The sequence below is a fragment of the Amphiura filiformis genome, chromosome 12 (genome assembly GCF_039555335.1).
Source record: "Amphiura filiformis chromosome 12, Afil_fr2py, whole genome shotgun sequence".
NCBI classification, from domain to species: Eukaryota; Metazoa; Echinodermata; class Ophiuroidea; order Amphilepidida; family Amphiuridae; genus Amphiura; species Amphiura filiformis.
Window position 1 is genome coordinate 5,955,484 of NC_092639.1, and position 11,676 is coordinate 5,967,159.

Here is an 11,676-nt window from a genome sequence, read left to right on the forward strand (position 1 = left end):
TACTTTTCAAATCCCATTGAATTCTGTGCAAAAGATGTTGTTTAAGAATTGTGCGTGTGTCATTATCATTTGGTCGATTTCAGATCTAAAGTGATGTATGCATGAAGGATAATTCACACCTTCTGTAGGTAACATAAAATGTGAAATCGACCAGCATTGTGAATGCGTTTTTATTGTAAATATATCAGTCCAAATTCAAATTTAACTATGCCCGTCAATGCAATGTGCGAGCAGTAGTGTCATGTTCACTCACACAGCTGTGCTAACCGCAAGTCAACACAGTGGCGTGGTGGGAAGTGCTTAAATCATCCTCTGATCAGGGTATTTCCGACATTGCAATTGACGTTCTCATAAGCATTGTATACATATACCTCGTTGGAAAAGCAGTGGAATGCAATAGGCAGGCATCGGCCACGATCGATGGCGAAAGTCTAAACATTAAGTGAGTAAATATTTATACAGGATTTGTCACTCAAATAGATTCTACATATGCAACATTCTATTCCATACATCACATTATCACGAGATATAGCCCTATAAGGACCAATTAAAATCATGCAACATCCTCTATTTTGATTTTAGTAGAATTCCGTTTAAATACTCTGATCAGCTCGTAATCGGCGGGAAATGTTAGACCACTTGATATCACTGTTTATCAACAAAGGCGAGGGACTCGTCTATCGATATGCTCGAACGAGCCGCTACACTGTTCAATGACTTTCCTGTACTATATGAAATGTGGCGGGTGATTTAAAATGCACGTGCCCTTAGCAGACTACGATGCGTACGCACACTGCAGGGCCACACCACTCCACGCCATAAATAAATTCTGCCAGTCACATTTCCCCAATATGAAATTTATTAAAAAAGTAAAATTTTAATTTTAATTTTACTTCATTAAAGTTTGGCGGAGGCGGGGTTCGAACTCACGGCGGCGGACTGCTTTGGACACTATGAACCCAGCGCCTTAGACCACTCGGCTACTTGTCTTGTTGGAACTCATTTGAAACTTATTTGTAGATATAATCGCAACTTCAACATTGGCCTACCACGTGACAAGCAAAGGCAGAAAACGTACCATATTTTGAAATTTTATTTGCCTAAAAACATTTATGTGTATTATTAGCGCTCAATTGTTGTTAACTACGTGTTTTATACAAAAAAATCCAACAAAAACATGATAACTGGGCGTCTATATGGACAATACATTATATCGATTTTGACACGTGCTTGTGTCTCAGTACATTTCCATGGTCAGTAAAATACTATAGAGGAAAACCTACCATTTTCTTGTATACACGTTCGATGTTTTGATCAAGTATGTGAATATTCGACATTAGACCCTAAATGTTTTTTCAGGAAATAAAAGATTAGATTACCATAAAAACGAAACAGTAATCTTTTGCCGGGTCTAATGTTATTTATACATAGAATTTTCAACGTTTTTTCTATCCTTATTCTTGCTCAATTAAAAAATATTTTGGCGTATATAAAATTGAAATAAAATTCTCTGCCCCATAAACGACATCAAACGTGCCACAATTGGATATCACGAATCGTTATATATGATGTGCAGTTAATATTCATATTTTCTTTTATACAGAGGACGCTTCAGTTTTGACAGGAAAAATGTTTTCTTGAAAACCCTCTCACTCGGTTATTTCAAAACGGTAACCACGCTTCCCTAGAATGTGCAATAATTTAGCATTAAAATTTTTCTTATTCTAACAGCAAGCGTTTCTAGAATGAATTATGGCGAAATGTGGTGTACTGCAGGGCAAAGAACAATTGAAATTGCCATAATGCGTGCGCATACTGCCGGGCAATGACGTCAGATGCCAAGTGGTCTTGTTAAATAAAGTAGGCAGAGTATAGGACTTTAATTAATAATTTGTGATACTTCTGACGAGTTGTCACAAGACAATTCTCGAAAGAAAATATATTGATATTAATCCGCGATGTTATAAGGTCCGCCGATTAAGAGCTGATCAAACTGTACAAGCATATATGCCTCTAATCGACAGTGAACGAGGTTTTTTTGACGAAGGAGACAAGAGGCAGACACCGTCCACCAAAACATTATTTGGAGTTTCTGCAACTCTATTACTGATACATGATAATATTACTGTAGAAGCATTGTAAGAGGGTATTTGGCTTTCGTCTCTTTCGTCAAAAAAACCTTGTTCAGAGGCATAAATGCTTGTAGAAGTAATTCTTCGGTATATGACTCCAGGCCAGAAGGACGAAACGATGAATTGTGAGAATATACTGCGGAAATGAGTCCATTTCGGCAATAACATCAGTTGTTGCAATTAGCTCATGAATATGTAACAAGATTATACTTATACTTCTTTTCAATTCTTTTGAATATGCAGACAGCAAAGGAAGTAAAGTACCAGTTATGGTCACTCCTGCATATCATGAACAAAGACAAATATGTCAAAATTAAAACAAGCAGCGAATACCTATTACAGGAGCTCTGATTTAAAATCGATTGAGAATTAAAGAAATGACGATCGAAACCCAAGGAAGGAACGAAACTGAAAGTTTATGTTACAATCAATGCAAAGCACGGAGCTAGTTGTCTTGTTCCAGAACGCTTTGTGTACAAATCAATATGGCATTCAATGAAGGAATCTAAAACTTTTGAATTTGCATCTTCTTTGGGATTTTGGATCACCTTGTCTTTATTTCTTGACCGATTTCGACGAATGAGGTCTTAAATCGGAGCTAAAAAATACATCTGGTACTTCAATTATTGTGCTGTCTGTACATGTAAAGCAACGTGATTAATATGGATACCATACAATCAATATCGTCTTAACATTACCAATTCGGTCGATTCACAATACAAGGCACCACCAGCGGTTGCTGGATAGAGGCCAAAATACGCAGTGCACCATGTGAAAATGTCGACATCCATAGCCCGCGTAATACAAATACAACACAAGGACATTATGTTATTGCGTGTTTAAATGTCAATATGTGACACAATCTGGTCCACGGGGGCCAAAGGCGGCAAATTTGAAACTGAGATAAAGGTAAAAATATGGAGTAAAAAATAATAAAATACATAAGAAAATAGACATCAAAAAAATTCATAACTTTAGAACCAAGTATGCTAGACCTTTGGTGTTTTCAGGAAATGATAGCCAATTGTATGTTTAATGTAATAATTACAGTAACTCAATTTTCAAAAATGCCTCCTTTGGCCCCCATGGACCAGATCGTGTCACATATAAATGAATGCACACTAAAACAGCAATTTACAATTACAGTAGATCCATTTTCTATGTATTGATCAAACGGAATCCTTCGTGGAGGTGTTTTCAACATTATTATTATCACACTCTCGTGAAAATCCAATGGTGGCTTAGAACGGCGATGTCGACCCTGGAGGTCAAAATTTGGACTTGCAAAAGCAATCGCTGGCGGCGCAGCGTATTATGAATCGCGAGAATTTTGGTATACAGGCTGCAATAATCTGATATATACACCAACGTCACATTAAGATTTGTCAAAGTTACGACATTTATATAATTTACAATTATGAAAAAGCTTTGTAATATATTAAAACCCGGATTCTTAACTTACCTGAATAAAAAGCAATGAGAAGTTTAAAGCTCTTGACTGAGAGTCAACGGCTTAATCTATAATCTTGACCATGATGGCGAATATAACCATGATCATGATGATAGAAACCGATTCTTTTGACCTTTATATAGGAGGGTCCAGAAATTTCCACCATTTATGTCAGTAAGTAGAGAGCGCTATTAAAGAGCGTCTTATAAGGAAGTTCCCACAAAACTTATACAAATTTGCATACATGCAGAAAGGCTGTGCCGTGGAATTTAAATTGTATTTACAATGTATTTAACAAGACAAATCACAGAAGACTTACAAATTCCAAGAACAAATCCTTATATACACAATGATACATAAGACACAGAACTGTCATTTGGACTTCAATGATTACACAAATTCAGAACACCAACGAAGTAGGGACGCACCGTTAGACTACCAGGAGGGCTGGAAGTTTGGGTCAGGGTAATTTGTTCTTACATAAGGCACTTGGCAAGTGCATTATTTCATGCATTATTTTGTGAGTCGAGTGTTAGTGACAGTGGACAATTTCCAACTTCCAGCTCCCCATGGTAATCTAATGGCGTCCGTTATCCGTTTCGAAGTACCTGTGTTAAAAGTGGCTTTATAATTGCTGAAAAACCTGGCACTTTGAGTTACAGATTGAAATATTGATATAATCACTTTATTCGGTGGTAATGGTGCCCATGTATTGGATCTAATAAGCACCGTGTCTTTGGCAGTGTTCTTTGGGGTTCGAGTAGACTAAATCCATCAGCCGTCTACACTACGCATGTATTTGAATTTGAATACTCCAGAAGGTTGACGACTGAGGGCAGCAGTCTAGGTTTCGAGCACCATGCCTTCCCATAATGCACTATTCCATCGCCTCTACAAACCTGACAAACCAGCGCATAACATTAATGTTAACAATTAAGACAAATGCTATGACTGGGGTTTGTGAGAGAAGTTTGCAATATGAAGACTTTACTCTGTTGATGTTGCATGAACAATTGACTTTTTCGGAAAATCCCATTCCTTGCGGATAGACCCAAGATGTCGTCATTTGACGTCACGCGAAAATCCCTACTGCGCATTGCAAGTCAACGTGACGTCAAATGACGACATCTGGGGTCTAACGCAAGGAACTATGGGATTTTCCGAAAAAGTCAATTTCGATTTTATATTCCGCAAAGTATAGCAAAGTTCCATGTGTTAAATTAGCGCAATTTCACCAATGCATTATTGGATAGCTTGGTTTTCACCCAAAACACAAGAAAATGTTGTTCTGCTTTATACTAATAATCCGGTGAATCTCCCACAAAAATTATGATAATTGCTATCAATCCGAAGTAGAAGAAAACCCCAAGGACATATGAAATGATGATCCAATCAGTTGTGGTTTTGGCGTGAGCGTGTGCTTCGTCATACTCTCCTTTCTCGTTGCAACTTTTTACCTGTAATGTCAATGTCAATAATAAGTTATGAACGATATTAGGTATATATATATATATTTATACATTAATATGTGACCCGTTACAACAGTAAAAGGTACCTTAAGTCGGGAGCTACATATATGTCTTATATTATATTCCACATTGCTGGTAATAAATATCAAACAGTCATAATTGGCTGTCATTTCAATTCATCCCCAAGTCAACGAGGTTCAGGAATGTCCTCTCATTGTTACTTGTTGGTTATACATACCTAGACGAAATACAATGCTTTGTAACCCACCACTTGAACAGGATTTAGCTAAAGCAAACAAAGAATTATATAGACATAGGTAGAAGCTTATTATCCTCTTCAACAATAGGATTATTGATTGGTTTAAAAGATGTTTGACTGGCACTAGCAAAATGAGATACATGTAGCACCAACTTGAGATACCCGACTTTACGGCTGGTTTGTGGTGGACGGTCACATATTGGAAAATATAACGATAATTGAGTCAGAAGCCGTTTTACATGAGACGACATGACAGATGCATATACGCTGTTGGCGCATGCGCTGCAGGCGTAAGTGGCGCATCCTTTTTCGCAGGCGTAATTATCGGAAGTCTCGCATCCTATTGGTTTGCGCAGCGGGTATTGAGTAGCACTAGGGGACTAATCACATAGCAGAATTTAATCAAATCAGAGTCCCCGCCTGGCAAAAAAGAGGAAAGAGAAAAGTATCCCCTGACAAATAATGAAAGAGAAACCGGTAGGGCAAAGAAAAATAAAAAGGGAAAGGGGTAAAATACCAATTTATTTTTGAAAGCGCGAAGACTCAACATGTAACAGCCTCTGTAAAAATCCCGGTATAATATATATCCCACCGATAATCACGATAATACCGGGTCAAAATGATGCAACCGGGAAATTGTCTTTGTCTTTATCCCTGAGACTTTTATTTCAGGAGACGTGCTCTTATATTTACAAGTACTTCTGGGGAAAGTGATTGTCATTGACCAACGAGCCTTCATCATGTGCATCGGCTATTCAAAAGCATTTGACTTGGTCAGCCACAGTCTTTCTGGAAATAGACATAATTTTTGCATTACTTCGATCTATGTTATCCAAAAAGTAATTATTCGCTGGAAATTTGAGATCGAAAGAGGAGCAAGACAAGGTTGCATCCTTTCGCCACATCTCTTTGTCACCTTCACCGATGTACAGTGCACAGAAAAGTGGATGAGGGATGCGGGTGTGTTCAACCAAGACATCAAGTCATGATTGATGTATGCGGAAGTCAAGAGAGTAGCGCAGGACAGGTGAAAAATGAGGGCGCATACCAAGATATGTGCAAATATGGTAGCCGATCGTTAGCATGGTTAGATGTGAATCATGTGACGGCATAAGGCAAGGCAAGACAAGGGGTGGTGGTATCAAATTAGAGCTAACAAGATTCTGCACATGATCGTATCAATGAGATATTAGTTTAGATTTATGATGGGTTACAAAAGTGAGGACTTTCTTTTTTTGTTTTTTGTTTTTAAAAGTAAATAACGACAACGGATCACCATTCACAAAATAATAGAAAGTATTGAAAATGTTCTTACTTTAAATGCCGATACTATTGCAGCAATGCCAATAGGAAAGAAGGCTAAGAGAGTTGTAATAGCTAATAACAAACGTTCAGGAGCTGGTTTGCTGTGCTTGGGATGATCTGTTAACATAAATAACAAAAATATTATAAAGCATAAAAAAATAATTATAATAACGGTCCTTCGTGGGAAAAAAATAATATCCAATGAATCCACAACTTATAAGTTCCCACTGACACCAATTTTATAGTGTCACACATTGCGTTCGGTCACAATGGTTAAAAGAGAGGGCGTTTTAAAAGTTGCACCTGAGTCCATCGGAGTCAGTAACAAACACATCAATAGGTCAGAACTACGTACTGTTGTTTGAGAGTTAACTCCTATCACCTATCACGGACTCAGATACAACTTTAAAAACGGCCTCTTTTTACATGTTGAACCAGTATGACCGAATGCAATAATGTGAGACCAAGGAGGATTGATATAACGTGGAGAAGCAATAGATTACGTAATGCATTGTTCCTTTGTGCCGATTTAATTTGCCGACAAGCTATTCATCGAGAGGTTCCTTTTGTTCAGGACAAAATGGTTCCGCCATTAAATTGGTAACTGACCTTACAGCGTATTAACGCTTTACCAGGCCGGCTACCGTCAATAAGTGATCCAAAGAAAAGAAAAAGAAAGGAAGAGAGGGAGAAGGGGAGAATGAAAGCGAAGGAGTGATGTAGGCATAAGAAAGAATAAGTGCAGAGAAAGGAAAAGAAAGGAATGAATAAATAGTTATTATTTTTTATTGAAACTAAACGCATAACAGCACTAGGCAGCCATTCAATGATGCCAAGACATTTATGCGTTACGTAATTAAATCACCCAGTCAGTTGTATTTCACACCTGCCAAACACAAGTCACCTAATTTCGAAAACTGGACGCTGAATATTACTCTCATAAATATTGATTGCAAACATTTTCCAATATGTAGCGCTCTAATCGGACACAATAGAACAATTAACCTGCGGTGCGTTGCTACACTCACAGAAAAAATACACAAATTGTGTAAATTTTTACACAACTTCGATGTACGTATAGAACTCCAAAACAAATAGGTATTGTTTACATAACCATGAATTATGTAAAAAACAAACATAGCAGATAAGTAATAAAAAAAATACATACAGGGTGTCCCAGAATGATCTGTACCAGGAAAGATGGAATTTTTTAGGTATGAAGGGCATGTTAAATGGTCATATTGTTTTACATTTTAAGTTTTACATATATTTAGCATCCTCAGATTTTTTAGATTTTAAAAATTGGACGTTTCTAGTAGAAGTTATAGAAGATTGCGTAAAAATGGTGAATTCTAAGTTTTGACAACGCAACCTTCACATGTATTTTGAAAATCTGTAACATTACTAACCGTTCAGCACAAAGTTATCTGGAAAAAGTTATGCAGGTATTTTAGTTGTACCCTGGTCATATTTCCACTAAATAGCCGATATCTATCTATTATTTATGACGTTACGAAGGATTTGCGGTCTAATCCCATTCTCTCTTTGGCGGTAGTTTTAGTTATTGTGGTGTGCGGTCCATGTCATTTGAAATGCTTGAAGAGGTCGAACTGGTTGTGGTACAGAAAAGATGGCTCCTCAATTTACTGTACAGCAGTGTGGATTTCTTTCAAAAACGCAAAGAAGATTCATTAGACGATTTCCACGAGCACGCGTTCCAGTCAAAGGAGCGATAGTGTATAACATAAAGAAGTTTGACGAGCACGGAACTGTCAGGAATCGGCAGAGTGAAGCTTCAGGTGCTCGTAAGACTGTAAGAACTAGAACGAATATTGCAGCTGTCCGGCAAGCTTTAAGGCGCAACCCCAACAATAGTCGTGCAGTTGTCGAAATGCTGTGCCAAACATCCCACGTTCTTTATTTAATCGTATCGTGCCATTTTCAAGGGTATGCGAGTCGTTTGCGCTGAAAATGAAGAGCAGGTTTTTCGTCGATTTTACATTATTGCATGCTACGCCAAAACAAATAAAGGTAGCGTGCTGAAATTAACAAAATAAGTAGGAGACATGTCCAGCATTATAATGCAGGTATCAAAAATAGATACACTGCCCGTCTTCTATTTTTAGTTATTTTTGCAAACACGGTACAAATCATTCTGGGACACCCTGTATTAGGTAAAGTATTTACATAACTTTTATGTAGATTTTTTTACCTCAGCTATTAGGTATTTTACTACATAATTGTTATGTAATATTTTACACAAATTATGTAAAAAATACATAACATTTATATAGCATATGAACCCTATAACAAATAGGTATTTTTCACACAACCTTGAATTATGTAAAAAATACATACCAGTTAAGCAAAAAAAAAACCAGGTCAATAGGATTGGGGCTTTCTTTCTTTCTTTCTTTGTTTTATTTTATGCTGAAACATAATTCATGATAGATTTTAAGTCATCAGATCTTGGTCAACTGTCAGATTCATTCAACAATACAATTTCATGCATGAAGTATTTTATTTTGTTTTTATTTTATTTTCTATCAGTTCAACGCGCTATCTAGTTAATGTTCAATGTAAGCGTTTCTCTCGCGCGTGTACATGTACGATACAATGCTATAGTAAACTAATACATTGTCACTTCAAGGCTTCAAGCCTAATTCGTGACACTTGGTACACTAGGCTACATTATCGAAGTCATTTCAATGCATATCACGGCTACACTGTCCGTATTACCGGAGAAGATCTTCTGTGGTATGTGTGATCTATCTCAACACGTACACACATTGCTAGATACACGCAGTGTCCGGGCGCAGTATACAGTACAGTATTGTACTGTAATGGTTGTCCTCGTAGCACATGAATGCTGCAATGTCCCGGTGCATGTCAATTCTAATGTTGATCAATCTAGCAAAATGAACTTGAATTTGGGGAACTTATAGTAATTTTTACATAACGTTATAGGTATACAACCTCATAACAATTATGTAAAACTTACCTACAATAAGTTGCAATACACACTTAAAAATAGGTAGTCAAAATTTTGACTAATTTAGGGGGTCAATTTGAAATAACCCGGATGAAGTCAAATTTGACCACCATAGGGGTCATTTTCAGTTGTTGACATCATATTAAATTGACCCCTCAATATAGTCATTTTTTGACCCACGTTCCGGGGTCATTTTCAAACCGGAACCCCCAAATGTAGTCATTTCAACTACTTTAGGGGTAATTTTCTAATTATGACCCCCGGATATAGTCATTTTTTGACACTATTTTTCAAATGACTCTGTTAGGGGTCAAATCATTTTTTGACCCTAAATGTAGTCAATTTGAACTACAATTTGGGTCAAATCATTTGACTTCATCTCCGGGTCAAAAATGACTTCAATGGGTTTGGTGCATAGTTGACCCTGCCATGGGGTCAAAAATGACTACTTTAGGGTCATTTTTGACTAGATATTTTTAAGTGTGTACAACGAGTGACAAACTTTAATGAGCTGTGACATCATCACCCAATATACATCTCGCATTGATTTAATAGTGTATTTACTACCGAGTTTGAATAACTTTTTTTTTTCAATTTAGGGGCTTAAAAGTTCTGAAAAAGTCCTGGCTACGCTACAGTAATAATACTAAACAATTGTTTGATATCTTGTCCCACGGTACGTAAATTAAAGAGGAATCGACCCGTGTCTGCTATATTTGAGCTGTTTTACTGAAACGCGTTTGCTGGTTAATTTGAAACATTTTGTTGCATAAAGCAGTATGCAGACTCCGAGTATTAGACGTACAATATTGTATGTAATATATCTACGTTATTTAATCTATTGCCATTCTATTTCCAGTAATGTTTAAGTTCTAACGAATGTTTGATGACGTAAAATCGATAATATGTTACGTATAATATCTGGTAGAAATATATTATCGATTTTACGTCATCAAACATTCGTTAGAACTTAAACATTACTGGAAATAGAATGGCAATAGATTAAATAACGTAGATATGTTACATACAATAAGTCTGCATACTGCTTAACACCTTGCTCACATCTCGTAATAATTTTCCGTTATGAAAACAAAAGAGGTCATAATATTACCGTCGTACTTTAGATTGTTACAGTATGAACCATTTGAACTTCCATATCAACTATAATATGATAAGGACTGTTTACGATAGGAGTTACGGCTGATTACAGAGTTCCTGTGAATATAGACATATGTTAATGCATCGGCTGCACAAATATTGTAAACTTGTCGATATAAATAGTTACATTTAAAAGTAGGCCCTAAACATGTTTAACAACCTATTTGTTTTTTTGGATTATTGGTGAAAATAATGTTGATGTGATTGTTGGGGTGATATACACTAAGTGCCCTTTTATTTTCTGACTCAACCAAGAAGAAGAAGAAGAAGAAGAAGAAGAAGAAGAAGAAGAAGAAGAAGAAGAAGAAGAAGAAGAAGAAGAAGAAGAAGAAGAAGAATGTTTACTTATTACAAATCAGCATATAGCATATACTAAACGAAAACAACAACATGAGTCCCGTATATTGTTAAAGAAAATAATGTGAAAACATTATACTATACGATATATATATATATATATATATATATATATCACTTATGAGAGGCCCCCAGGGTGAGCACTCGCATGATAGTGAGGTAATGTGCCTACCAGCTAGAGTACGACACTCGGGGCCTATTGGTGTAAGGGGGTGGGGATTCATTCAGTGTAGACTCGGAGAAAATGGAGGCCATTCTGTGTGGGACGGCTAAAATTGGGTGTGAAAAATAACTTTCTGGGCAAAAATGTATAACATTTGCGAAAATGTGAAAATTTGAAGCTAAAATTGCCACAAAAGTTTTAAAATTTGTTCAAAAATGTGCCCATTTGGTGTTCTAAATTAAAGAGGATCATTGGGTGTAGGCTGATTAAAAAATGGTCATTGGGGGGAGAGTTTACCTCAAAAAAGGGGTCTATTGACAGGCACATGACGTGTACCAATATGGTCATTGGGTGGAGAGTTTACCTAAAAAAAGGGGTCTATTGAAAGGCA